This window comes from Stenella coeruleoalba (assembly GCF_951394435.1).
Source record: "Stenella coeruleoalba genome assembly, chromosome: 5".
NCBI classification, from domain to species: Eukaryota; Metazoa; Chordata; class Mammalia; order Artiodactyla; family Delphinidae; genus Stenella; species Stenella coeruleoalba.
In genome coordinates, this window is record NC_137150.1 from 85,351,975 (window position 1) to 85,379,594 (window position 27,620).

The window sequence follows — 27,620 nt, forward strand, 5'->3', positions numbered from 1 at the left end:
GGGACTTGTATCTCTCAGACCCCGCAGACACTTAGGTAGGGAAGTCAAATCTCAGAGTTACTTCAGTGAGCATGGAAACAACACAAGGACGTTAGGGGTTTTGGTCCAAATTTTAAGAAGCATCTATTATCATAGCAAAGGGGTCCATGCCACTGAGCCTGTATGGGTCAAGTCACCGGGCCACATCTTCCTCTAAGCTGAGCTCAAGTGGGTCTTGCCACATTTGTCTCTGGGATGATGACCAACTCCCCTTTCTGCTTGCCATATAATTTCTTAGATGTGTCACAACATCTTACAGGTTTGGGAGCCATTCCATTAATACCTATAAGGTGATTTGGGATATCGCTTGTCTACCAGAGTTAACTTTATAGTTTCATTCTCAAAAGCAATCTTGTTTCCAATCTAGTTGACCATCAACATAGACATAGTTTTCATGACCTCACTCACCTCTCTGTCAAAGATTTTTGAAATGAACAAAATGTTGAGGCAACTAGCTGTGAAGCTGAACTACAGGAGAGTGTTGAGGTGTGAGGGGGATAACTGACATATCTGCATTCCCACTGATTGCCAGGTTCCTGCAGCAACTGTGAAATCATGGATCTTGGAATCAGAAGACCTGAGATGGGTTCTGGCGCCACAATTTCCAGCTGTATGGATTTAAACAAATCAGTAAGACTTACACTTCGTTTTCTCATCTGTAAAATGGGGATAATGGTAATACCTATCTCACAAGACTATTTTAAGAATCAATAGAGATATAACATGTGAAAGTACTTTTCAAAGGGTACTTTACTAATGTTAATTTTAATTTCACTGTCCCAACACAGTGAAACATATGGCATTTTTTAAATGTTAAAAAAACCTCATAGGCACAAATTTTTAGAAACCAATAATTTCAGTGAACCCATCACTTTTGTTTTTAACCTAAAACATAATTTTCTGCACTTAGCTATGTAGTCAGATGTGAAACGCGGGATTCTTTTCTATGGTATCCTTAGCTGTGCGAGCCCAGTGTGGTTGCCAGGACCATAAAAACAGAAGGCTGTTGATCATTAGTCTGTGTAAAACACAGCACTTGGGCATCTCACTTGGAACTCGCTTTTTAACTTGTTTCAAGAGGTGGCGCTTAGAACTGAAAAGAGTATTGTATGCCTGAATGAGTGCACCAAAACACCAGGCCAGACTGGGGTGTGGGCACCCACTTATGTGTGCAACTGCCTTTTTACCTAATTAATCCTCTCCTTGCAAGCCTGAACACGGCCTGTGAACTTCACATTCCACTGGTAACTGGAACTCTGGGTCCTACAAAACCTGGAAGCTTTAATGGAACGTTATTTGTTCAGGGCCCTTGAAGCAATGATATCTAATGGAGCAGAAGCGAAGAGAAAATGCCCTGAGCTTTAGTAAGAACAGTTGATTTCCATCACAGATCAGGCCCTGTCACTCCCCTGCTTAGAAGCCCTGGAGGGCTCCCCTCCTGGACAGAGTCCAGACTCTTCTCAACCAACCCCAGCTTCATCTTTCCACACACTCAAGCCACTCCCACCGCCCCCACTTCCCACATCCCCAGGCCTGTGCTCTCCAAGTGTGGTTGGCAGACTACCTGTAAGAAAATAAACTGGTAGTGTTTGCTTAAAGTGCAGATATCCTCGCTGGCCCTCAGGGCTACTGAATCCGAATTTCTGAGTGTAGAGACCTCAGGACTCTGCAGATCAAAACTAGCTCCTCTAGCCATTCTTACAAACACAAAAGGTTGGGGGACACCTATCTAGCCACACTTGTGCTAACTCTGTTCCTTGAACTCGGCATGCATTTTATTGCTCAGTCCCTCTGCCTTACTCTTCTTTTCCTCTCCACAGACTTACTAAGGAAAGCTTCCTTTATTGAGTACCTTCTGTATGCCAAATGCAGCCTATACACTAATGGTACAAGGCCTAGCTCACAGTCATGGATTCTCTGATGCCCTTCCTGATCCCTCTCCAACAATGAACAAAAGGAACCGAGCACTTACCAAGTATCAGGTTTCCCGTGCAGAGAGGAAATAGAAATAAATTAGGCTCAGTTTCTGCCCTCAAGATGCTCACTCAGAGTGACAGAGATCTCATATGTCTGTCCTCGTCTCTCAGTTGAGAGACCATAACCATAGCACTGGAAGAGACTGGAGTGTCAGCCAGCCCAGATGAGGAGGGGCTTTCTAGCAGCGAGATGCACAGGCACTTTTACACCTGGAGTTCATCACGCGTCAAGCCAGCAGTCCTTTTCTTTTGAAAACTGCTTCACTGAGGGAATGCCAAAGCGCTCTTCTAGTAGGTTTGATTTGCGTATACGTTTTACAGAGGGTAAAACTGAGGCTCTGGTGTACTGAATTTCCTTCTGTAGTTCTTCAAGTAAGCTATGGCAGAACTGAGTATATGAGAACTTCTCCAAGTGTGTGCTGGCATGGAGCCCACACGTCATCGGCCCTTACTTAATGTGCTCCAAGTAAGAGAGTGAATCAGTGAATGATCGGTCTGCTTTATAATCTTCTAAAAAAATAAAACAGGCTTCCCTGGTGGCACAGTGGTTAAGAATCCGCCTGCCAGTGCAGGGGACACGGGTTCGAGCCCCAGTCCGGGAAGGTCCCACATGCCGCGGTCAACTAAGCCCGTGCACCACAACTACTGAGCCTGCGCTCTAGAGCCCGCGAGCCACAAATACTGAGCCCACATGCCACAACTACCGAAGCCTGCGCACCTACAGCCTGTGCTCCGCAACAAGAGAAGCCACTGCAATGAGAAGCCCGTGCACCACAATGAAGAGTAGCCCCCGCACAGCAACAAAGACCCAACGCAGCCAAAAGTAAATAAATAAATAAATTTATAAAAAATAAATAAATAAAAAAAAAAATAAACCACCTCTGACAGAACTAGCCTGGAGCTTGAGTCTCTTTGCTCCCATACTGAATGTCCCTCACATTCTGAGACTTTGGGCCTACCCCCTTTTTTTTGGTCCCTTGTTCTCTTTTCAGATTTTTAGCTTTAATTTGTCCAAACTATATTTTTCCCTTAATTTTGCAAATTAATTTCTTTTTCTTCCTAGGTTTTTTACTTGGTACTTTCAAAGTTTCTTTTCCTTCTCCCACCTTATTTCTCTCCTCTCCCCATCCTACTTCCCCCTCCCTCTCTCCCCCGCTGCCCCTTCCCTCCCTGTGGCCCACATCCTGAGTCTGAATGCAGTCAGGATTAATCCAGCAGGGAACACGATGTCTGAGAGCCCTGACAGACTCACTAAAGCGTGCAGCAGTGATAAAAGGCAGCTCTGATGGGCTCTGTCAGGAATCCCTGAGAAACACTGATGGGGAACCTTTGCTAACCCCTTTCCTGGCTCCAGGTCCCCAGGGCCCACAACAGGATCATAACTAGAAAATCCAAGGGAGAAAAGTAGAGAAACTAGAAAGTCTCCTTCCCATCCTGGCACCCTACACAAGAGACTTTTCCCCAACAGCCCAATTCTCTGGCTCTTTACCTGAAAAACCCCCTGGGTTAAAATTGTGAGTGGCCACAAACTTTCAAACAGCCCTGGATTGTTGAAGGAATGCCATAAGGCATCTTAGGAAAGAAGCTTGGGTAACCTGCTTCTGGCTTGTAAGGAGAAGGATGAATGATAGGAAAAAGGATACCTTTAAAGCATCTCTGATCCAGTATCTAGGGGGTGTGCATATACGCACATGCATGTACGCATGAACATACAAACATACTAGGGCATTCTGCTTCTATTTCCCCTCCAAGTACATCCAATTAAAAAGGATTTTCCCAGCTCAGAGAGTTTGTGGGTAGGTAGGACAAGAAACAGCACCTGATTTATTACCTAGTGAATTTGGTCTACTAAACAGCACAAACTTTTACCCAGGTTGACCTAATTAACAACAAAAAAAAGATTGATACACTCCATGTAGATGAAATAGAAAGATTGAAATAATTCCCAGTATTTATTCATGTTTCCACTTTTGTTTTGTCCCCTTGGACTTACTCAATTCCCTAGACCCACTGCCTTCCTAAACACCTCCACATTAGTCACTACCAGCTGTCTGTACAGTGATCAGCTTCCTTGTTTCATAGGGCTGCAGCCTGGTTATTTAAACATTGTCCCACTGGTACTGTCTGTCTCTGGCTCTCCCTCTCTCCCCTTGACTCTTGGTCTCTCCAGCTCCATTATCCAGGTAGGCAGGGGCCCAGCCAGGCTAATGGCTGACTGTTGGGGTCTTCTGAGATAATAAAGGCTGGGTTTCTAAACAACCTCAGTTTAAATGCTCACCACGTCCCGAAAGCCTGAATTTTAGCCCCTTTCCATTATTATTTTAGCATAAATTAGATTTACCTGGTTGATACTAAGGTGATAAATTGCAGGGCTTTAAAGTTTCCCTGAGGAAAAACAAGGTAGTAATAACATCCAATCATTCACCAAATAATATGCAAATACTATCGTCTGCCAAGGTCTAAATGCAGTGGGCAGAGGTCTGCATGGCAATCGTGGAAGGCGGCTACTTCTTAAAAAAAGAGAAAAGCAAATTCAGTCATTTTGCTTGAACAAATAATCCCTGAATTCTTATTATGTGCCAGCCATTCTGCTTGGTTGTAGAGACATGAATGACACAGGTCTCTGCCCTCGGAAGCCCATAGAGGCCTTTGGTGACAGATGCTCTGAGAGTGGCTCAGCCAGTGGGCTGGGAGACCTCAGAGTTGGAGGACTGAGGGAGAGGCATGGAGAGAGAGTAAACAAATCAATGACGTCTTCCAGAAGGAGGTAGCACATTAGCTGTGGTGTGAATAAAGGGGGGAGGGGAAGAAGACTTCAAGCTGTAGAGATGGGAAGTAGGGACATTCTAGGAGGTAGAAGTAATCTGATAAATGACAGAGATAAAATTGCTCAGAGGACAGATTATTGAGAACTTTCAATGCTAGGCAAAGTTAGGTTTTCTTTTACAGTCAGTAGGGAGTATTACAGGTTTTTGAGCAGGAAACTGACATGATTTGAGCTATGGTTTATGGAAGAAGGTAGAGATTCAAGCTAGAGGACTAGTCAGTTAATTGTAATAACCTAGGTGAGATGTAGTGAGAGTCAGAACTGGATAGTGGGAGTGGGAATTGAAAGAACAGGTGAGATGTCCAACAGGCACATGAAAAGATGCTCAACACTGATGCAAATGAAAACTATCAATACAATGAGGTATCACCTCACACTAGTCAGAATGGCCATCATTAAAAAGTCTACAAATAATAAACGCTGGAGAGGTGTGGAGAAAAAGGAACCCTCCTAGAATGCTGGTGGGAATGCCACTATGGAAAACAGTTCCATATGGAACTGTGGAAGTTCCTTAAAAAACTAAAAATAGAGCTACCATATGATCCTGGAATCCCACTCCTGGGCACATATCTGGAGAAATCTCTAATTTGAAATGATACATGCACCCCAGTGTTCATAGCAGCACTATTTACAATAGCCAGGACACGGAAGCAACCTAAGTGTCCATCAACAGATGAATGGATGAAGATGATGTGGTGTGTGTGTGTGTGTATATATATACACAATGGAATATTACTCAGCTATAAACAAGAATAAAGTAATGCCATTTGTAGCAACATAGATGGACCTAGAGATTATCATCCTAGGTGAAGTAAGTCAGAGAAAGACAAGTATCACATGATATCACTTATATATAGAATCTAAAAAAATGATATAAATGAACTTATTTACAAAACAGAAATAGACTCACAGAGATAGTAAACAAACTTATGGTTACCCAGGAGATAGCGGCGGGTGGGAGAGAGATAAATTAGGAGGTTGGGACTCACAGATACACACTACTATATATAAAATAGATCAACAACAAGGAACTACTGTGTAGCACAGGGAACTGTATTCAGTATCTTGTAATAACCTATAATGGAAAAGAATCTGAAAAAGAATATATATATATATATATATATATATATATATGTACGTATAACTGAATCACTTTGCTGTACACCTGAAACTAACACAACATTGTAAATTAACTATACTTCAATTAAAAAAATGGTTAAATAAAAGAATAGGTGAACATGAGAGAGATTAATTTATATTGATGTGTGTTATAGGTAGTAGTAAAATCATAACTGAGGCTTTAGAAAATAATAATATTAAGATAGAAATCTCGGGTTCAAGGTGGTTGATTAAGCATATGCCTTTATGGTTTCACTCCCCAAAATATTTCCAATAATACTAAAGGAATAATAAAAAAGTTATCAATTCTCTTTAACCAGGATGGAAAAGGGCACAAGAGGTTTCAACATATTGGTGGAAGACTAAAAGTAGAAGAAAGAGCAGTGACTGATGGAGCAGTGCAGGGGAGACAGGGCTGACAATGTACATGCAGAGACGGCTGCAGCCAAGGAGGATGCGGTCTACATATAGGGAGAAAAGGCAAGACTCGACAGATTTAACAGTCAACTTTCAACACACCCCCACCAACTGCCTGCATAAGTGCCAGGTAGTCAGGTATGTAACTCCAAATGGGAGAAAGGAGGGGGTCTACTCTAAAGAAACAGAACAAACTCTTTGGAGAAAGCCAAGGGAACTATTGTGGAAGCTGGCACCTCTGGCCTTTAGGTGTCTCAAAGCAAATGGACCGTCAACTGTCCCATCACCCCTGGAGTAAATACTCCCTTTTGATCTGCTTCACTTGTGTACACAAAGCTCAAATTGTATCTGCCTGTTGCTTTATATTTAAATATGAATGAGGAACCAAAGATCTTATAACATGAAGGAAAGACATGAAGAGAAACTCATATGAAAAGACTGGAAGTAGGAGAAAATTCAGAGAATCAAAACAGAACTGTAAAAAGGACCTACAAGTCTTGTTTTATGAATGATTTCTCAAATCTCTCTGAGAATACAATAATTTGTAATAGCTTAAGCAAAACAAGAACAGGATGTTATTTAAAAGCACTTAAAACTATGGCTACCTGAAAAATAAAACAATAGTAAATTTCTCTTCTCAGTTGGAAAGTAAAATATAAAGGAAATTTCCTAGAAAATAAAATTTAAAAGACAAAAATGTATAAAGATAAAAGAGACAGAAAATATTACCCCAATTGTTCTTATATCTGATTAATAGAAATATCAAAATAAGAAACAGAGGAAATGAAGGAAATAAAATTATAAAATAAATAAGAGAATTTCACAGAACTGAAGGACATGAGTCGTCATATTAAAAGGTCCCAATGAGTACCCAGCATGGTGAATAAAAAAATGCTCACCTAGACACCTAGTTGTAAAATTTTAGAACATCAGGGTGAAATAGAAGATCCAAAAACTTCCAAGAAACAAAAACTGAACACAAAAAAACAGAGAATGAGACTAGGATCAACATCAGATCTCTCAACAGAAATAACTGAATGTAGAGAACAGTGTCTTCATTTTAGGAGAAAACTTACTTAAACTTATTCTATACCCTGTCCAACCATCTTATCTGAGGATATTCAGAAAGAGAGAAAAGTGGGAGAGAAGAAGGGAGGAAAAGGGAGTGAGGGAGGGAGGGGAGGAAGCCAGAGGAGAAATATATGGTATCCAGAAAAAAAACGGATCCAAGCTAGATCAGTGCACTTCCAGTAGTTCCAGTACAACAGCTGTGCAGCAGATTAAAAAGCAGAGCAGGAGGGCAGAAGGGTCTAGAAGAAATATTTTCCAGAAAAACAATTGGGTGGTATCAAAAGAAGCTGCATTTGTTAAATGCAGCTGTAACAAAGGCAAATAAGAAAGAGGGGGAAGTGCCTCACAAAAGCCAATAGAAACTCCAGGAAGAATCAAACACTAAGAAAGTGAGGAAATATAATCATTGTGAGGCACTTGGCATTGCAGTGGATAAGTATTACAGAGCCATAATGACGTTAACATAGTTTATTGATCTTGAACTTTTAGGGTCAATCTACAGATGAAAAATGGAAACTTAATTACGATTGAAGAACAGAATATAATGTTATCAACCTTGACAACGTAAAAGTTACAAGAGGATGGAAGATGGGATATGGAAAAATGGAAAAAGGATGCTAATATCCTTATTTTCAAAGTGGGAAGTCAAGAAATATAGCCCGCAGGTGACAGAACTATGCATAAAAGTATAATTTAAATCTGTAATGGAAATAAACAGAAAAACTGAAAATAGAAGAAATGTTGGGTTACATAGTGAACTAATTTCTCATCTGTCATAATAGCAAGGTTTCCCACCACCAATGCTATAGAGTCTTCTGGGTCACATGCCACAAGAGGCAGGGCTGCTTACACTGTAGCCTGGACCTGCTACGGAGCCCTTTTCTGCTGTGTCTCACTCAGAGCAGGCAGCCTTTTTGTGTCCCCCAGTATATAGACTGAAACAGTGGAATGTGTTGCCTCTAGAATCCAGAGAGGCCTATCAGGCGGCCAGCCTCCTCCTTTGCGCTGGGGGTGCTTAGTAAAAAAATAAAATAAAATAAATTGTCTTTTACTTTGGGATCCCTAAAAACTTCCCAGAAGTGGTAGGTCCCTGAATCTTCATAGGATTCGTCTTCCATCTTCTGGAGCATATGCATTTTAACAAGACCTCCAGTGAACTAATCACCTGTTGTTCTTCCTGCCTAATCAGTGTGGTCGTCCATGGAAGATGTGATATTCTTTGGGATGGCCTGGTAGTCTAGATCTCTTTGGGTTATATTATGACATATGCAGGGGAGTTAACATAGCTTTAAGGCAAATTGTAAAGAAATATTGCTGTTCATTTCACATGAATGCAGACTGTTTCTGGTTCTCTTTTCTCATTGGGATTGAAAAGAATGCATTCATTCACCAGATTAATGGCCACATGCCATGTACCTGCAGCCACGTTAATCTGTTCTAAAACTGATACCAGGTCTGTCACAGCAGTTGCAGTCAGTGCTACTAGTTGGTTGTCCTTGCAGTCGTCTACAGTCATTCTTCAGGATCCATCCAGTTTGTTCAGGGGTCAGACTGGTAAATTAAATGAAGATATGATGGGAGCTACCACTTCTGTGTCCTTTGGTCTTTAAAGTTGGCACACTCCCTCCCCAGGATATGATATTGGTTTTGATTTCCTATCTTGGCCCAGCATTGGAGGATGTTAGGGGAGGTTTAAGAGGTTTCCATTTGGGCTTTCTCCACCATAGCAACTCTACTCAGCAGGCTAAGGACCCATGAGGTGGTTACTCCAACTGCAAGCATATCATTTCCAATTATATACTTGGACACTGGGGAAATGACCCCTTGGTGTATCACAGACTCTATGGGTCCACTGTGAGCCAGACTTTAGTCAGGACTCCATTATTACTTGGTTCCCATAGTCCCCTATTCTAACAGGGTGGGGGGCATGATGATGCTTTGGGTCTCTAGGTATCAATGTCTACTGAGACCCTGTGTCCAATAGTCCTCAAAATACTTGATTATCCCCCGCATTGCAATGTCTAGTCACTGGGGTAAATAGATCCCTTTGGGGAAAGATGAGGGGAATGATCATAGTATAACCTTGCTATGATGTCACATCTCATGACTCAGTGGGTTCCAGATACGAAAATAGGCTCAGGTCTGGGAACTGAGTCAGAGACCATGACTTTTTATTAGGGCGACTGCCCTCAGCCTCCCGCTCCTCCATTCTTGACCTTTTTTTGTAGATGCTGAGCAGCATCCTTGTTGGCTGCCCATCTGCTTTGTCTCGTTCGTACTTTATCAAGCTCAGCACCTCCCCAGCCAACTTCTACTAGGATTTAACCCTAGTGATTAGCCTGTCATCCAGAAGAGGAGTTGGGAGCAGCTCTTGAGGGGGTGTGGCCTCTGGAGAAGGGACCTCTGCAGCATCTTCCAGCACAGGGGAAATGTTACCTCTGACTAACAAGGAGGGAGCCAACTCTGCAAACTCTGAAAGTTTAAGGAAGTGGTGCTTGTAAAATCGAAATCTTCAGGGGCATCTGTCCTATCGATCCCATGCTGATTCAGGGTCCTAGTATTTTCCAACAAGGCCCCTGATTTTAGCATAGCAGACCTGCCTTGCTGAGCACTCAAATATCTCTGGAGCTCTTCAACTTTAACTATGAGATTTGTTTTTTGCACATTCTACTCTTAGCTGCATCTTTGTCAGCTTCCAGAGAAGCCTTCTGGCTTGTACATTTAGCTCGTAGCTGCTTACTGATGGCCCTGTTTCTCATTAGCCCTCTGCAGGGAGTCAATGCATCTAATCGGTAACCAGAGGCGCCACTCTCTTTGTAGACACTGTTTCCCACGTGGTTTTTCAAATTCTTGACTCACTGTACCTGCCGTGGCATCACCCTCCATGGAGACATTTTTATCTCCTGTGAAACCTTCAGGGATAGGACCGCTACTGTGTGACCATCTGTGCCACACACATCACTTACGATGGTGTCCTCTTGGCCCACTGGTTATTGAAGGAGTCAGCCTCAGAACCCTATTTATTGCCCCTATCCTTAGACCAGTCCTGGCACCACTGTGTTAGTTTAGGTCCTCGTTTTACAGATAATGACACTGAGATTTAGGATTAATTCTCAGGTTAAGGATTTTGCTGAAGACCACACAGCATAGGATGTGAACGCAGGTCTGGGTCTGTGCTCTTTCCATAAGTAAATGGGGAAGAGGTAACTGATGGATGAAGGGCACCTGAGGGTGAGCCATCTTCTGATCCTTGGCACATAAGCCAGCCTAAATAAGGCCTTGGCCCAACAGAGTTCCCAAAGAGCTGAGGGGGCCAGTGTTAGTCATTGTTTAGCTATATCATACATATTTAGCCTCTTAAATCTTTTCTGACAAATCATTTCTTTCTACTCCCTTAATCATCCTTGAATACCTTCTTATAATAAAAATACACAGAGGAAGATGTGGCTGAGAGCTGGGGCCTGTCTGGGGCGGGACTGGAGGTTGGATAAAGTCCGCAGCCTGTTTTCTGCTGAGATGGACAGAGCACATACTACCAGCCCTGTGCAGACACCCTGCCCAGGGACCAGCCCTGAGGGCAGCTGGCGACTCTGTCTGTTTATCCTTAGAGCCTGAAAAAGACTCTTTGCCGACAAGTGTAATCTTTCTTGATAAACATATTAATTTTCTGTCTCAGCTCAGTGGAGACGATCCCTGGATCTGTGATACAAGCTCTAATAATATTTTCTATTTCTATGGTGACTTCTTCTGGGTTGGCTTAGACAGTAGAGGAGAAAGTCAGAAGTGACCAGTGTCCACAAAACAGCAGCCTTTGGCCTCGAAATGAATGAGATCACAGCGTGCTATTCTGCTGCCATTGACGGGCAGGCGACAACTACCAAGGGAGGGTGAGGGGCAGATGAGCAGAGTCTCAGGGCCAAGTAAGTGTCCCGGGCAAGTTGACAGGTGCTTGACCAAGACCACCCCTGTTCAGCTCAGCTTACTATTGACTGCTGGTGACTCCAGCGCCTCGGAGCCAGGGGTTCATGGTACGTAATAGTATCCACCTCACAAGGAGTAAGTAATAAAAAGCAGATTAAGTATTAGCTCGGTGCTTTGTGACCACCTAGAGGGGTGGGATGGGGGGGGGAGGGAGATGCAAGAGGGAGGAGATATGGGGATATGTGTATAAGTATAGCTGATTCACTTTGTTATAAAGCAGAAACTAACACACCATTATAAAGCAATTATACTCCAATAAAGATGTTTAAAAAAAAAAAGTACTTAGCAAGTGCCTGGCAAGTACTCAGTGCATGTTAGCTATCACTATTAAGAAACCTATTAAGTGTACCTATTTTATTCTCAGAGGATGGATTTATATTGACAGGACTTTTGAAATAGAAGTTTTGAATCCATATGCAGTTGGATCCATCAATCTTTTACTTTCTTTTTTGTTTCTCCTCCCCTATTATATGATAAATATATACCTACATTTTCTTAAAGTTATTTTATGGTTCACCTGTTTCTTAATGTTTACCTCCTTGATCCATCAGGAGTGTATATGGTATGAGGTAAGGAGATAATTTAATGTTTTTCCAAATAAACAATTTCCCCAAAGCCACATATTGATTTGAGATAATACTTTCCTCTTATACTGATTCTTCTGTGTATTTTGGGTTTACATATTACAAAGCAACTTCTATACTAACATTTCTCAATAATTTAAAGTTAATTGTTTCCCACATTAAGGATTTCTATTTAATAGTTTACATTTAAAATCCTGCTCAAATTATTACTAACTCTAGAATGGACTCCATATACTGTTGGTGAAAGAGTAATATAGACCAACTTTCTGGAGAGCAACTTGGTTTGAAAATGTTTATTTACCTAAATTGTTCCACTCCTGGCAATTTTTCCTGATGAAAAATAAATTCAGACAAATATTTATGTATATATGTATATTTATGTATAAAGCCGTGCTCCCACTACTGTCAAAGCAAAAAGATGGAAACAGTATTTTTTGAAAGGTATGGTTATGCAAATTATATTACATTTATTGCATAGAATGTTGTAAGTCATTAGAACCATATTTTTGAAAAAAAGTAATAACATAGGAAATGCATTTTTATATTACATGAAAACACAGTATGTAAAATTTTATATTTAATATTATCTCATTATGTTTTTTAAAAATTAGCTTTAGTCATAGTGGCCTCTGTTCATTTCCTTGAACAAACTCTTTCCAGCCTCAGGGACTTTGCATATTCTGATTCTTCTCCCTGGAAAATTTTTCCACCTGTTCTTCATAAGGCTGTTTTTTTTCATTCTTTAGGTCTTTGCTTAAATGTACCATTTCAGAGAAGCTTTCCCTAACTACCCTATTAAAAGGAGATCTAGCTCCCCTCCGTCATTAGTCTCCATGTTTAAGTATCTAATTATCCATTCCACATGGATGAATTCTGCCTACCCATTTTGAAGGGTTGCTCCTAGACATCTGAGACCATATTTTTTTCTATTTTCTTTCCAAAGCACCCATTCCTGTGATCTGAGTGAATTGAATATACACTGAATATTGCCCAACCCATTTTTCCATTTCCTAATAATTTTCAGTCACCTGATACATCCTTTAAATAATCGATATGCAAAAGCATCAAACTGGTCCCTTATTTTACACCACTCACAAAAGTTACCAACAAATGGATAAAAGAATTAAATGTAAGACCTGAAACCATAAAACTCCTGTAAGAAAACATATGGAAAAGTTCCTTGACATCAATCTCAGCAATTATTTTTTGGACATGACACCAAAAGCAGAAGCAACAAAAGCAAAAATAAACAAGTGGGACTACATCAAACTAAAATGCTTCCACACAGGAAAGAAAACTATCAACAAAATGAAAAGGCAACCTACAGAATGGGAGGAAATATTTGCAAATGATATGTCTGATGAGGGGTTAAGATCCAAAATATATAAGGTACTCATACAACACAATAGCAAAAAAACCCCAAATAATCTTATTTAAAAATGGGCAAAGGACCTGAACAGACATTTTTCCAAAAAAAGATATACAAATGGCCAACAGATACATGAAAAGGTCCTCAACATCACTAATCATCAGGAAAATGCAAATCAAAACTACGATGAGCTATCACCTCACCTGTCAGAATGGCTATCATCAAAAAGACAAGAGTTAAATGCTGGGGAGGGTGTGGAGCGAAGGGAACCCTCTTGCACTGTTGGTGGGAATGTAAATTGGTGCAGCCACTATGGAGAACAGTATGGAGGTTCCTCAAAAAATTAAAAATAGAATTACCATATGATCCAGCAATCCCACTCCTGGGTATATAACCAAAGGAAATGAAATTACTATCTCAAAGATATATCTGCACCCCCATGTTCATAGCAGCATTATTTACAATAGCCAAGACATGGAAATAACCCATGTCCACTGATAGAAGAATGAATAAAGAAAATGTGATACATATATAAACATATATCATATTCTGTTTTATATATATGACAAAATATTATTCAGCCAGAAAAAAGAAGGAAATCCTGCCATTTGAATGAAACTTGAAGCATTATGCTAAAATGAAGTCAGAGAAAGACAAATACTGTATGATCTCGCTTGTATGTAGAATCTAAAAAACTAAATTCATAGAAACAGAATAGTTTGGTGGTTGCTGGGTGGGGTGGGGAGCACTGTAACAATGGTCAAAGGGTAGAAACTTCCAGTTATAAGTGGAATAAGTTCTGGGGATCTAATATACATAGCATGGTGACTATAGTTAATAATACTGTATTGTAGTATATTTGAAAGTTGCTAAGGAAGTAGATCTTAAAAGACCTTACCACACACAAAAAGTGTACCTATGTGAGGTGATGAGTGTGTTAACTAACCTGATTGTGGTAATCATTTCACATATATACGAATAGCAAACCATCACATGGTACACCTTAAACATTGTTATACGTCAATTGCACCTCAATAAAGTTGGGGAAAAAAAGCATTTCAGTGTGGAGACACTGTTACCAAGACAACCTGTGCAGAGGAATTAAGTTGCTGATGATCAAACTTAAGGTAGTTGTAACACATGAAACAGTGACGAGATTCTGGAGGGTATATGTCAACAGCCATGGTCCTCTCCACCACCTACATTCCTTTCGATTCATGTCAGAAAGAGGATGAGAGTCTGGTGAGAGTGAAGTCAGCCTGGGAGTCAGATGCAGTTTTTCTTCTAGGTAGATGGGGCCCTGGATAATTGGACCCAAGTGCCTGGGAGAGAGGCCACAAAGCTTTCAAGGTGTAATCAAGCCTACTCAATGTAAGATTATAAACAGCATGTGTCCTTTGCTTGTCAGAGCTCTCTGGGCCTCGAATCTGACAGGAATCTCCAGTTCTTCCCTTCAGACTCAATTCGTCGCCTCCTCCTGCTGTGTCCCACAACCCAATTCCCATGGCTTTTATTCTTCCTGCTGCAGAAGGGGTACTGCCTCAATCCCTTTTCCCAAACCCAGAATCAATCAGATGTATCTCCAGCCCGTGAAACCCAGTATCAAGGATTCCTGGGTGGAGCTCCAAATGGGCAAAGAGATGGAGCCCGGGCTCTCCGCACAGATGGAGTTTGCCCACAGCAGCCCTGTGCAACACAAGATCGTGGCGATAACTACCTTGGCAAACTTCGCGGTGGCGGCCAAGCTCCCAGCCCGATGTCTGGCCTATTGGAGTTCAAAAACCCACACAAAGGACTCATCACAGCCGACACCTGACATTCACAGGTTAAGAACTTGCAGTTTTGACAATTCTGCCCAAACTTTAGGAGCCATGAAATGCCAGTCTTTCATTTTCTTGAAGCTCCAATTTGAATTTCCTCTTTGAGAGGCTAACCCGTGGGGACTAGTGATTGAGCAGAGTCGACTGCTCAGAAGCCAGAGTTCGGAGCAACTTGGTATATTTTCTTCTATCACAAGGGCAGGGATATAAACTCTCCTTAGAGGACAGAAGGGACTCCTAACATTTTCACTCACGGCCTGCTGTAATTTCTGGGGGAAATTATACGCTATAGAGGTGTGTACAGAAGTGGAGCTCCACAAGGAGAGCCTCTTGATTTTCATGGGTCTGTTATGGTCCTTATTTTCTAACGCTTCCCCTAGGTTTTAAAAAAGAGCAAGACAAACTCCACGGCCTCTTGCAGACAAGATTCATTTAGTGTTTTCAGGCTGTCAGAGGGTCAGGAAAGGAGCTTAGAAGAGGGTCCCCTTTATAGGCCTTAGCTACAGAGGTGGGCAAATCTGCGATATGCCCCCAAACTGTGTCCACAGGGTCACTTTCCCTCCACCAAAGGGAAGAAAGTTCCTGTTGCAGGCTGCCCAGGGGTCAGCTGTTGGCAGTCCAGGGCAGGCCTCCAGGGACCCTGCCCCCCACGCCCACGTGGAGGTGGTTAACACAGGCCTCCTCCCCTGTGGAGAATTAATTGGAAATGTTACACTCCAAGAGGAAAAACAAGAGTAATGGAAAAGGCATCTGTGTGTGACCAAAGGCTTAACTGAAAACAGGCTGTCTCCGTTCCCAGGCTGGGAAACCGGGGAGGAGAAGCAGCTCAGGAGAGAGCAAGCGTGGTGTGCATCTGAGGATGGAGTGACGTGGTCTGTGTGTGTAAACTGAAGGCATCTGAGGGGCTTGGGAGGTTCGGGGGAGGCGGGGGCGGGGGGGAGAGAGGGAAGGTGGGTGTGAACAATGAGGAGTGAAGCACAGCTGTGGTGGGTGGCTTCTACTTTCTTCTGGGGTTGGGGTGGGGTGGTGGAGGCAGGATACACTAAGGTTTCATCTGGTGGCTTCTTAGGAAACTTGGGCTTTTGATTAATAATTTAAGTAATTTGACAAATGTATACTCAGTACTGCTTTAGTTGTCTCTCCTCCTCTCTTCTGAACTCATTCCTATCCAGATAAGCCCACCCCTTTCCAGGCTCCCAAACCCAGCTTACCTTGGCTGCCCTTCTACCAGCCCCATTACACTGACCTTATTATTTTTTTTTTTTATAAATGTATTTATTTATTTATTTTTAGCTGCATAGGGTCTTCATTGCTGCGCACAGGCTTTTCTCTAGTTGCGGCGAGCGGCGGCTACTGTTCGCTGCGGTGCACGGGCTTCTCATTGCAGTGGCTTCTCTTGCTGCAGAGCACGGGCTCTAGGCACATGGGCTTTGGTAGTTGTGGTGCGTGGGTTCAGCAGTTGTGGCTCGTGGCCTCTAGAGCACAGGCTCAGTAGTTGTGGCACACGGGCTTAGTTGCTCCATGGCATGTGGCATCTTCCCGGACCAGGGCTTGAACCCATGTCTTCTGCACTGGCAGGCGGATTCTTAACCATTGTGCCACCAGGGAAGCCTGACCTTATTTTAACAGAGAACCATTTTTCTCAGACCAAATTTATGGGGACTGTGAGTCCAAATATTGGAAAGAGTCTCTTGGCTTGGTATGCCTCTGGGCCCAGTCTGTTGTTTTCGAATATATTAATTAATTCCATAAACTTTTACTGAGTCCATTCTGGGCCAGAAATGATGCCAGGCACTGGAAATAAAGGCAGAGTCACTTTCCTCTAGCCTAGTGAGAGACAAATAAGTGAGCAATTGGGATACAAGGTGAGAGAGTCATGAAATCCCAGAAGAAGGGCCCCTGGCTCAGTGTTAAGAGAGATGAAAACTTCTTGGAGATGACACTTGAGCTGACTCTTGAATGGTGAGTGGGAGTCGCAGTCACTAAAGAGGAAAAGGGGAACTTGGAGAAGACGACTTGGTTCACATCCCAGAACTGCTTTATCCAAATTGGGGGAGCCCAATTTTGGTCATCTATGTACTGTCTCTAGTAACAGATATTTTTTTTAAATTTCAATTTTTGAATTTTTTTAATGCACAAAAAGAACTATCCCCCAGGGGGTTATGAAGATTATAAAACAACATAAACTACAAAGTGCTATATGTAGCCCAGCCTTCTGGTTTCTCAGTCCCAGCGGCCTTCATCTGTATCTTCTTCTCTTCAGCACCCTCCTGAGTGACCACACTGCAGACCTCTCAGTGCTCAGCTGCTCAACTTCTAAGATCTCAAACCATGAAAGTCCTTGAGCCTCTCACCTTCCCACCTCTCTCCCACCCGTGCCAATGCTGGACTGCCTCTGTATCCCCTCTGTGAACTTTAGTCCCTTGATATTCCCCAGCTCAGTTCATCTGATTCATGAACTTATTTGCCTTTTTCCCCCTGTGAGAGGCCACGGTCAGCAAATAAGTGGCCTCTCTGGCCTCATCTACCTCCTTACCTCTAGGCTTCTACTTACATATCTCCAACCCTTGCTCAACTGCACTGTCTTCTTCAGATTCCTGCTCGTCGTTTGTGCAACGTACAAAAAGCCCAGACTGCTTAGGTCCATTACACTGGATGCTTTCCAATTGCCAAGGAGCCCTTGCTCCTTAGTTATCTTTTTAATTTGTTCCCATTGAAATAAGTCAATGTATGCAAAGGGCCTAGCACTTAGCCCAAAACATAGTAAAAGCCCAACATGTTTACTTCCCTCTCCTCTTCCCCTGACTCCTTATCACATAAGGGTGCCTAATCCAAGCCTTTTTTAATCCTCTCACATCTCTGATTGCCTCAGGCCTAAGCTTTTGCCATCTTGCGCAATCTTGTTCTACTTCCAAATTCTCAGCTTACATAATGATTGAGAGAACATGGCCTCAGACAACTAGCCTGATCTAGTCATGTCTCTAAGCCTCAGTTTCCTCTTCTGTAAAATGGAAATTATAATAGATATTATAAAAAGTACCCATGCCATAGGTCTGTTCAGATGATTAAATGAGATAATATGTGAAGGGCTTAGTACAGGATCTTTTGCACAGCGTACTCTATAAATGTTAGTTGCTGTGATGTCAATGATAACTTTTTATGCCTTTTAAAGTTTTTTTATCTTCTCTGTTTCAGAGAAATAGAGTTGCCAAGAACAAACTTGTGCATCAGATTCTATCCTCTCCCATTCCTTAGAAGACCTTCCTCTAAAATGAACCTCTCTTACTTCACACACTTCCTTCCCACTGGCTTCTACTTCTGAACCTACAAGCACATCAAGTCTTCCCCATCCTTAAAAACAAATTAAAAATCACATCCCAGCTGGGATATCTCCTCCAACTTCCTATATCTACTCCTCAACTCACTGTCAAACTTATCCCGATGATATTTATAATTACAATCTTTCTCTCCACCACCCCACCTCCAGCGCTCACCCATAAATCCCTTGATATATGGCTTCTACGCTCAGCAGTCCACAAAGCCAAAAACAGCTTTCTTAAAGGTCACTGACCTTTTCTCAACCTTCATCCTTCTCAAATCATCTCTGCAGCATCCTCTGATGTTGGTCACCCCTGTCCTCTGGCATGCTTGACTCTACCTCTCCTGGTTGTGTTCCCTCCTCTCTGACCACCCATTTGTTTTCTTTTCTGGCTCTGCTTCCTCCTGTACAAACTTGAACATACATGTTTCTAAGAATCAGACCTCAATCCCCCCTTTTGTTTCTTGCTTTACATGGTCTCCTAGGACAAACTCATCTGCCTCCATGGCTTTAATAGTCACCTCCCTGGTAATATCTCTCAAATCTTTGTCTCACTGGCGCAACTACTTTGAAAGCCAGTTTGGTGTTACTTGAAGAGCTGCACATTTGTATGCTGTATGACCCAGCAATCCCACTTACACTTGGGTTTAAGCCCAAGAGTAATTCTTACACAGATGCACCAGGAGACATGTGAAAAATTGTTCATAGCTCACTGCTCAGAATAGCAAAGAAACTGGAAACAACTCATACACTTAATGACAACAGATAAGTAGTGTATTTTTCACCCAATGGAATATTATACAGTAGTGAAAACTAATGGTATTCAGCTTCACATAACAGGTATGAATCTCAGTGACATAATGTTGAGTGACCAAAGTAAGTTCCAACAGACGTTATAGTATAACCTGTTTATAAAGTTGTAAAACAAGAAAAATCAGTCGATTTACTTTTTTAGATTTACTTTTTTAGATATATGTAATAAAACAGAAAACAAAGGAAAGGAATTATAGACACAGAAGTCAGGATAATGGTTTCCTCTGAGGTGGAGGGATGGGATATGGATGACCAATTGGGTAGGTGTGGGTTACTGGTAATGGTTGGTTCTTGTGTTGAGCTATAGTTTCATAGTGTTCATTGTATTATTAAAGGTTAAATAAAATAGGGTCATGCATGGACCAATGATGAAGAAAATCTAATTCTAACCTGTCTCCTAAACTCCATTCCTGTTTTTCTACCTGCTTACTAGCATCTTCATTTGATTATTTCATTAGCTCTTGAAACTCAAAATGTGGAAAACTGACTTCATATTCATCTTCAAATTTGCTTAGCCTACCTAACTCCAAATTTTTATAAATAACCTTCATCTCCTCCAGGGCAGTTGGGCCTATACCTAGACTTCTAAAAGACTCTCTGTTTCCCCTTAATTCAGCTATTTGCCAAGTTTTACTTTCATCCTCAGAAAAATGCATGCAGAGAAAGGCAGAGCCAGAATTTGGACCTATACTGTTTGTTGACACAGCCTACACTTTTAATCACCTCTGTGATAAAACGCGGTGATGCTGGCTCAGAGTGACGCCCTAGGCAATGACCTCTGGCATTGAGGCCTGAGGATGCATCGGCTCTTCCCAACAGGGAAGATGAAGCACCCATCCACTCTTACCGTAGCCCCTACCTTCTGTTGAGTGCTGGCCTCTCCGAATCCAGGCTGCTGAGCACCCAGGCCCACCCCCTGAAGTCCTGCCCAGTGTCTGGCTTTGACAAAATTTGCCAGGCCCGTTGGACAGCTCTTAAGGCCACCCGGTAGGGAGGACGGCTACACTAGGCTCAGTGTTGGTGGGAATAAACAGCTCTTGTGAGCAGCTGGGATCAAGGTAGACTCCGCCAGATGGAATCCCTGGCTTTTTCTTTTCTGGGGTCCTGCTGAGCCGCAGTCTCCAGAAGCAACCATAGAGTAACAGCGTCACTGGGTTCCTACAGCAGCAACGGGGAGGACAGGCTGGGGCCAGGAGGGAGGAAGGAGGTTGTGAGCACAGTCTCAACAGCCGCTTCTCCGCCTGGAGAAGTGATTATTCCTAATAAGGACACAGCAGTTCCTGTTTACAGTTGTCCCAAACATCCCTCACACCACAACCTGTTGCGAAATATATGCCAAGGCCCAGGAACCTTTTCTGTTTAAAGACTCCTCTGACTTTACAGCTGGTTAGGTCTGCAACCTTGCTGGATTCTGGCCTCTGCTCCCTTATAGCAGAGGCACTTTCTCCCTCCACCTCAGCTCTGCCCTATTTTCCCTCTTTTGTGTCTGTCCACAGGGCTCCCCTTTTGAGTCTAAGCACGTGAACAATGAACACCTACAGACCGGACCGTCTGGCGGGATCATTAGCATTTCTTCAGAGGTCTGGTCACCAAATACAGGAATTCTTCAAAATGCAAAGTAGACAATTCCTAAGAGATTGCCTGTACAGGGAATTTATGTAATTCAAATCCTAGGGCTTCAGGTTCTGTGACAGGAGGCGTTTCCTGACTGGCTCGGCCGTGCATGAGGAGGTAATCAGCACAGGGGATGAAGGGTCTCAGGATACAGAAGGGAGAAAGCTTCTATCAGACAGTTTTCTTTCTTTAGGCAGCTTGGGGAAACCCTGTTTTTTTATGAAACACGCAACAAACATTTATTAAGGAGCCACAGTATAAAATCATGCTGTTTCCAGGACTGTTGTCTTCTTGAGATTTTAAAAGAACTGGACTCTTGACTACAGCTTTCTTTTCCTCCTTTCCTCTTCTTCTCACCCCCTCTTTACCTCCTTCATCAAAGGGACCTAGCTCCCACTCTAAGGACGGGGGCCATTTAAAAGTATTTTCAATCGCAATGAAAGAAGAGGACACTGTTTTGGAATCCTCTGTGATAGGAGCCGGGTCTGCAGATAATTAGCTCTGGGACCTTGGGCGAGGGATGAAATTCTTAATCTACAGGGTAGAGATGAAAACAGTTAACTCAAAGAGGGGCTATGAGAATTAAATGAGATAATTTATGTCGAACACAATACAGTTAGCATTGTAATGATCCATAAACGATGGCTATTGTTATTTTTATTAATGTCATTGTCTCATCTAACTGGAACTCATCGAAGAAACTTATCCATGGGGAACTCAACAGAAAAATAGTACGTCAAAAGAAAAAGGTCTCTGAGCAGCTAAAATTAGTGTCTGTGGGCTGAAACACAAATAGTTTATTCACAGACAATTTAATATTGCATATAGAATTTAATATTGCATATAGATTTAATATTGCATGTAGAATCCTATCAAGCTCACGGCAGATGAGCAGCAAACTAAACAGGGAAGCAGGTGCAGAGCATCAACGTGTGAGAGCTGAATTCTGATGATTAGAAACTAGAACTACAGAATTAAGACATAAGAATTACAACCACACACTATTCAGGGACATTTAGAACAGGGCCATTTATTGACTACCCAATGGGTGATGGATACTCTATTGGGTGTACTGGGCATATTGTTTGATTTAATCCTCACAGCAATCCTCTGTAGTGTGTATTTTATCCCTATATTACAAAGGTGAACGTGGAGGTTCACTGAGCTTATAAGACATTTGTCACCAAGCTAGGAAGGGGGTGTACCTCAGAGCCTGCCTGCATTTAAAGCTCCCGCGTCTTTGGTACTCCACACTCTTTCCCATATAGTTTTTTAGATCTCTAAAGGTCCCAAGCCTGCCTGTCTGTCCTCCCTCCCTTCCTTCCTCCTTTCCTTCCTTTCTTCCTTCTATTCGTCCACTTGATAACTGAAACGAGTCCCTGATCTCAGGGTACTTTAAAAAAAACCTTATTTTGAATGATTTTAGACTCACAAGAAGCTGCAAAAATAGTTCCTATGTACGCTTCTCCCAGCTTTCCCCAATGATATCATTTTACATTAGTCCGTGATCAAAGGGAAGAAACTAATGCCAGTACATTGCCACTAAATGGACTACAGACCTCATTTGGATTTCACTAGTAGTTTTTGCAGCATTCACTTCTCAATGAACTTATTGTCTAGTATTTCTCTTATTGTAACATAGTTTGTAATTGGCATTCCTCAAGTGAAATTAAGTTTGTATTTAAGAAGTAAAGGAAAGGTATATGCCTTTGGAAGAGATTTCATCCAAAATCACTGAAGTAAAGTTTTGGCACTCAAAGGGGTAAACCCTTTTCTCTCTGTAATGTTTAGCTCTTCAAAACAATAAATTTTCCAAAGCATTCTAGATAGCCAGAGGAGATAGTCTATAATTTCTCTTCATAGGATGAAACTGGCCAAGTCTTCAGTGACACAGAAATCTCATAAAGAATGTAGCCCCTGTTCAAGGTGTCCGTATTTAACTGTGCAGAGGTTTTCCCACCATGGTGCTCTTCTGGTTCCAGAATGCATCAGGACGCCACACTGCGTGGATGGAATATTTAAGTCTGGCTATCTCCTCAACTCCTTCCACGTGTGTCATGGAATTTACGTGCTGGAGTCAGGCATTTCTGAATACAATTTTCCACATGTACAGCCACCACGACCCACTGAAGCACACACTTCTGATCTAGTTTTTGGGGCTGTGAGATTACTCGTTTCTCTCACTTTGAGAACACTTAGAGTGATCAAAAGTGAGACACAGTGGTGTGCTAGTTCTGATCTAGGCGTGCACGGGCCAAGGGAGCCCACTGTTTCTGCTGATCTCATGTCTGGCCAGAATGAAGCCCCTTCAACAAGGGCTTTCACGCTCTCTCACCTCATTTTTCTTTCCTCTTTGCTGTGTGTGTCTGAACTTTCTAGGCAGCCTTTTTTTTTCCTCCCCAGATGAATAAAGGCCTCACTTAGTGCCATTTTACAGAGATGTCTCACTAGATTTAGCAGGTAGGTTCCAAACTGGCCCTGGCATCTTCCCTCTCAACTGCTTTTCTCCTCTGTAATCTCGATTTTTGCTAATATCATCACCGTCCTCTGAGACACCGAGACTTGAACCTTCAACAGCTTCCTTAATGCTGCCTTGTCCTTTGCCTCCCACGTCTGCTCAGGGCTCAGTGCTGTTGATTCCATCTCTTGCTTATCTCTCCTTCTGTCCTGTCATTTCCATTCACACTCCCTTGGATATCGGGCGGGCAAGAAGGAAGCTGGCCACTCGCCTGTGCCAGACTGAACTCTCTGAGGGTGGGGACTGCATCTTAGCCACCACTGTGGCTCTGAGACAGCTGTGCCGTGCTTGACAGGTGGCAGGCCTTCAGTGCTATCTGCTGAGTGGTTCACTTGGAAGCTGAATATCATTTCTGGAGGACTCGTTCCCCAGGCATGGCTCTGCTCATTTTAGGCTGGGCTCCGAGGTCGCAGAGGAGAAAGGACAATGGGGAGGCAGGCCAGGTGGCCTGGGGCACATGGGTCTCCTTACGCCTCCGCTTCTCACCACTTGCTTAGGCCACTGCTACCTGCCCAATGGCCATCTTCCTTTCTCCTGTTACCCCCTAACTTCTATGTCCCCACGGTGGAACAGGAGACTATTATCTGAGAGTTGATGGTTGTGGATTCAGGTTTCCTGTTACCTATTCTCAGCAACATGCAGTCACTCCTCACTCAACTCCTCACTCAATTCACTAAGTTTCTTCTTTGTGTTAGGTGTACTGCATACTTTCTCCATTGCTCACTCATTGTGTTTATACGGGCATTTATATACATTGTGTGTGTGTGTGTGTGTGTGTGTGTGTGTGTGTGTCAGCATTACTTTGAAACTCACCCACCCCAGCCATTTCACCATTTCACCTGTAAGTGAACCAGAACTCAGAGAACAAAGTGGTGGCTCTCAGTTTTCAGGGCCAATTTGGAGCAGAGCCTTAAGAGATAACAGGACATCCTACGTTTCCCGCCTCATTCCCTGCCCTGAGATCAGTCAGATCATTGAAAATCCATCCCATGGGACTACATCTTTGAGCTGCATTTCTGGTGGTTTTTCTTTGCCAGGTACTTTCAAACTTTAAAAGTTGTCTCTAACACCCTAGGATTTATGTCTTATCTGCCTAAGAAGATAATCAGGCCACAGCCAGGCATTTTGCAGGATTACACGTGGAACATGCATCTGGGGTATTGGTTGTAAAATATGCTTGGGAGTCTCCAGACAGATTAATCTTTGTCACCATTGGGTACTGAAGGGTCACAGAGTCTGCCAAGCCTGGGACTTTCAGCTATGCTTTGATTCACTGAAGAGACAGGGATGTGAGCCTGGACTGTGCTGGCTCTGAACCCCTTAAGCCCTGCAAAATTAGGATTCTGGAAAGGCCCTCACATTTTTTTGTGTTAAAGGCAATGTGTTTTTGGAAAAACACAGCTTCCTGATTTTTTATGCTGAAAGCAAGGTTTTTAAACTTCCAAATAATGCTCATAAAGTTTCTTAGACATCAAACAGATCTTGCATAACAGTATTTTGATGATTTAAGCGTAAGTAAGCATATGAATTAAATGTCCCTTACAATACACAGGTTTTTTTTTTTTTTTTTTGCAGTACACAGGCCTCTCATTGCTGCGGCCTCTCACGCTGCAGAGCACAGGCTCCGGACGTGCAGGCCCAGCGGCCGTGGCTCACGGGCCCAGCCACTCTGCGGCATGTGGGATCCTCCCGGACGGGGGCACGAACCCGTGTCCCCTGCATCGGCAGGGGGACTCTCAACCACTGCGCCACCAGGGAAGCCCTACACAGGTGTTTTAAGGTTATGGGGGGAAAGTGCTTGACAAAAGGCACACTGGGTTTCACGAATCCCTGAATGTTTGAAAAATAGGACATCTGATGAATTCCAAACAAAACCAGGTTCTCCTATCTATGGGAGAATGCAGCGAGCCAGTTTTCTGTATTTCCAAGGTAAATGGTCTGCCTGATCCTGGAAAAGAACGGCAGCCCTCACTCCTGCAAGTAAGCCCTACACCATGAGCCATGGTTTTCAGTGGAGAAACTGGAGTGAGGTAATGGCTGCAGGCGCACCAGTTAACCCTCCAGAGTGGCCTGATTTATAGCTGCTCTGGGAGCCTCACAATCTCTTGATTTTGTACACACATAATGTCTCAGCCTTCCCACCCACAGACGTGTTAGGTAGTATTAAAGACTTTTCCACTGGGGCGTGTGAAACCTTGGCTTTGGTCCAAGCCAAAATTCAGCCAACCCTTGGGCATTATAATTGAGTTCTAAATAAAACTTGGCATCATCCTAGGGTCTCTCAATCAATCAACTGACATTAAATGCCTACTAGAGCAAGGCAACACAGGGAGGGGTGTGTGTGTGTGTGTATGGAGGAGGAAGGGCATAAAAAAGTACAGAAACTCAGCAGACCAAGTCCCAGTTTCAAGTAGCTAATGATCTAGCTAAGGGGCTGAAACACATGGGAAATTATCAACTGTCACCAGGCAGGTACAGATGAGGAATGCTGGGCTAGGAAGGCTCTCTGAAAGAGACTTGTGATGGGCCTTGAGGACTGAGCTGGTTCATTCACTTGTGAAAATTCACTTGTGAAATGTTTATTGACCACCTACTATAAGCAACACCCTGGGCTAGTACTGGGGATACAGAAGTGAACCAGACAGGACTGGTCCTTGCCCTTGGACAGCTTGCACTTGACTTGGAAGATAGGCATCAAACAGCTAATTACATCATTTATCCTTAATTGTAATTGTGAGTACTAACAAAGAGAAGGACAGGGTCCTGGGAGAAGCCTCTAGCAGGGGCATTTGACCGACATTACATGAGCTGAATTGTCCTAGACTCCTGAAGTGTGGTCCATCCACCAGCTTGTTATACGTGCAGAATCTCAGGCCCCTCCCCAGTGCTAGTGAATCAGAATCTGCATTTTTAACTTAATGCCAGGTGATTCTTAACGCACATTAGATTTCTAGAAGCAGTACTAAGATAACAGTACGCAGCAAGAGAGCAGAGGACTCCTGGATCACACGAGTGTTCAAATATCTGGATTAAATGGAACAGACACCCCTTTTCCTGGATGATAGTTCTACGCCTGAATCAAATGTGGAGGAGTCTGTATCTCTTGCATAGATGCTGAAGGATACCCAAGGTCAGTTAACAGGTCACTCATCTTTGCCTCTCATGGCGGGGCCTCTTTGTCTACTTGTATCTTATTTTCAATTATACATCTACTGGGTCAGGATCCCTGTTCCAAAATAGGAGATCTGCTCTGTTTGGCATCCATATTTCCCTCCTGTTTCCCTCCCTCCACTCTCAGGGCTGGCTAATGCGTTCCAGATGAGGTGCGAGCAGCTGCTAATTGTACCCGGATCAGCCTTGATTTGTGTTTCAGTCAGCAAGGCACCTCACTAATGGGTCTGAAACTTGGCAGCAGGCCTGGGATCAGTGTCAAAGGAAACAGATCCAAAAGGCACACCGAGAAAGGCAAGGAGACAGGGAGTGGATGGAAAAGGTTTGGAGGACTAAAGGAGGGGGAGGGAATCAAAGGGACAGGAGAGAAGTAGAGTGGTTTTTTGGGGGAAATCACCAGAAAAACAGATGGGGGAAAGCAGGAGATGTGGAGGAGGGGGAGAGCTGCAAACCCAGGAAAAAGGGGTGGGAGAGGCAAAGGGGAAGGGAGCAAGGGCCTCTGTACTTCTGAGAGGAGGCAAGATAATCGCACTGTATTTTGCGATGCGGTCCAACGCTGACAATGCCTGGGGTTGCTCACCCACCCGCTGTACGTGTAAGGGTGACACTGTACACCAGGGGAGGGGGGGTGTGTGTGTCAGATAGGGCAGCCCCCTCCTTTCTGCAGGCAGTAATCTGACACCTCTCTGTTCTCTCTGGCCCCCAGCTTTCCAAGGGCTTGGCAGGGAGCACTGAACTCTGACAGCAGCCAGCGAGTGAAGGCTCAAGTTCCAAGCCTGACAGAGTTGGGGGCCCAGACACACCTTGGCTTTATGAGCTCAGGCCCGAGGAAGGGCCTCTCCTGGCTTGAGCTCCGGGAGCCTGATTTCCTGGAATTGACTTGGAGAGGGGCCTCGTTAGGGGAAGCTAAGAACTGAGGCCTAAGGGCTTTCTGAATTGTACACATTCATTGTACTTATACATATATATATATATATATATA

General features: G+C 43.2%; 1 protein-coding gene across 4 annotated transcripts in view; it reads right to left on the reverse strand.

Annotated features, from left to right (window-relative positions):
• Positions 1 to 27,620, reverse strand: part of GTPBP8 (GTP binding protein 8) — a 222,995-nt gene that overhangs the window by 17,134 nt on the left and 178,241 nt on the right. Inside the window, exon 10 of one of the 4 annotated variants that reach the window (XR_013828475.1) lies at positions 534 to 647. The exons of the other annotated variants lie outside the window; for them this stretch is intronic. The gene's annotated coding sequence lies outside the window, so the exon portion shown is untranslated. Of the gene's footprint in view, positions 1 to 533; positions 648 to 27,620 lie in introns of those variants that run through there. 4 annotated transcript variants of the gene reach the window in all.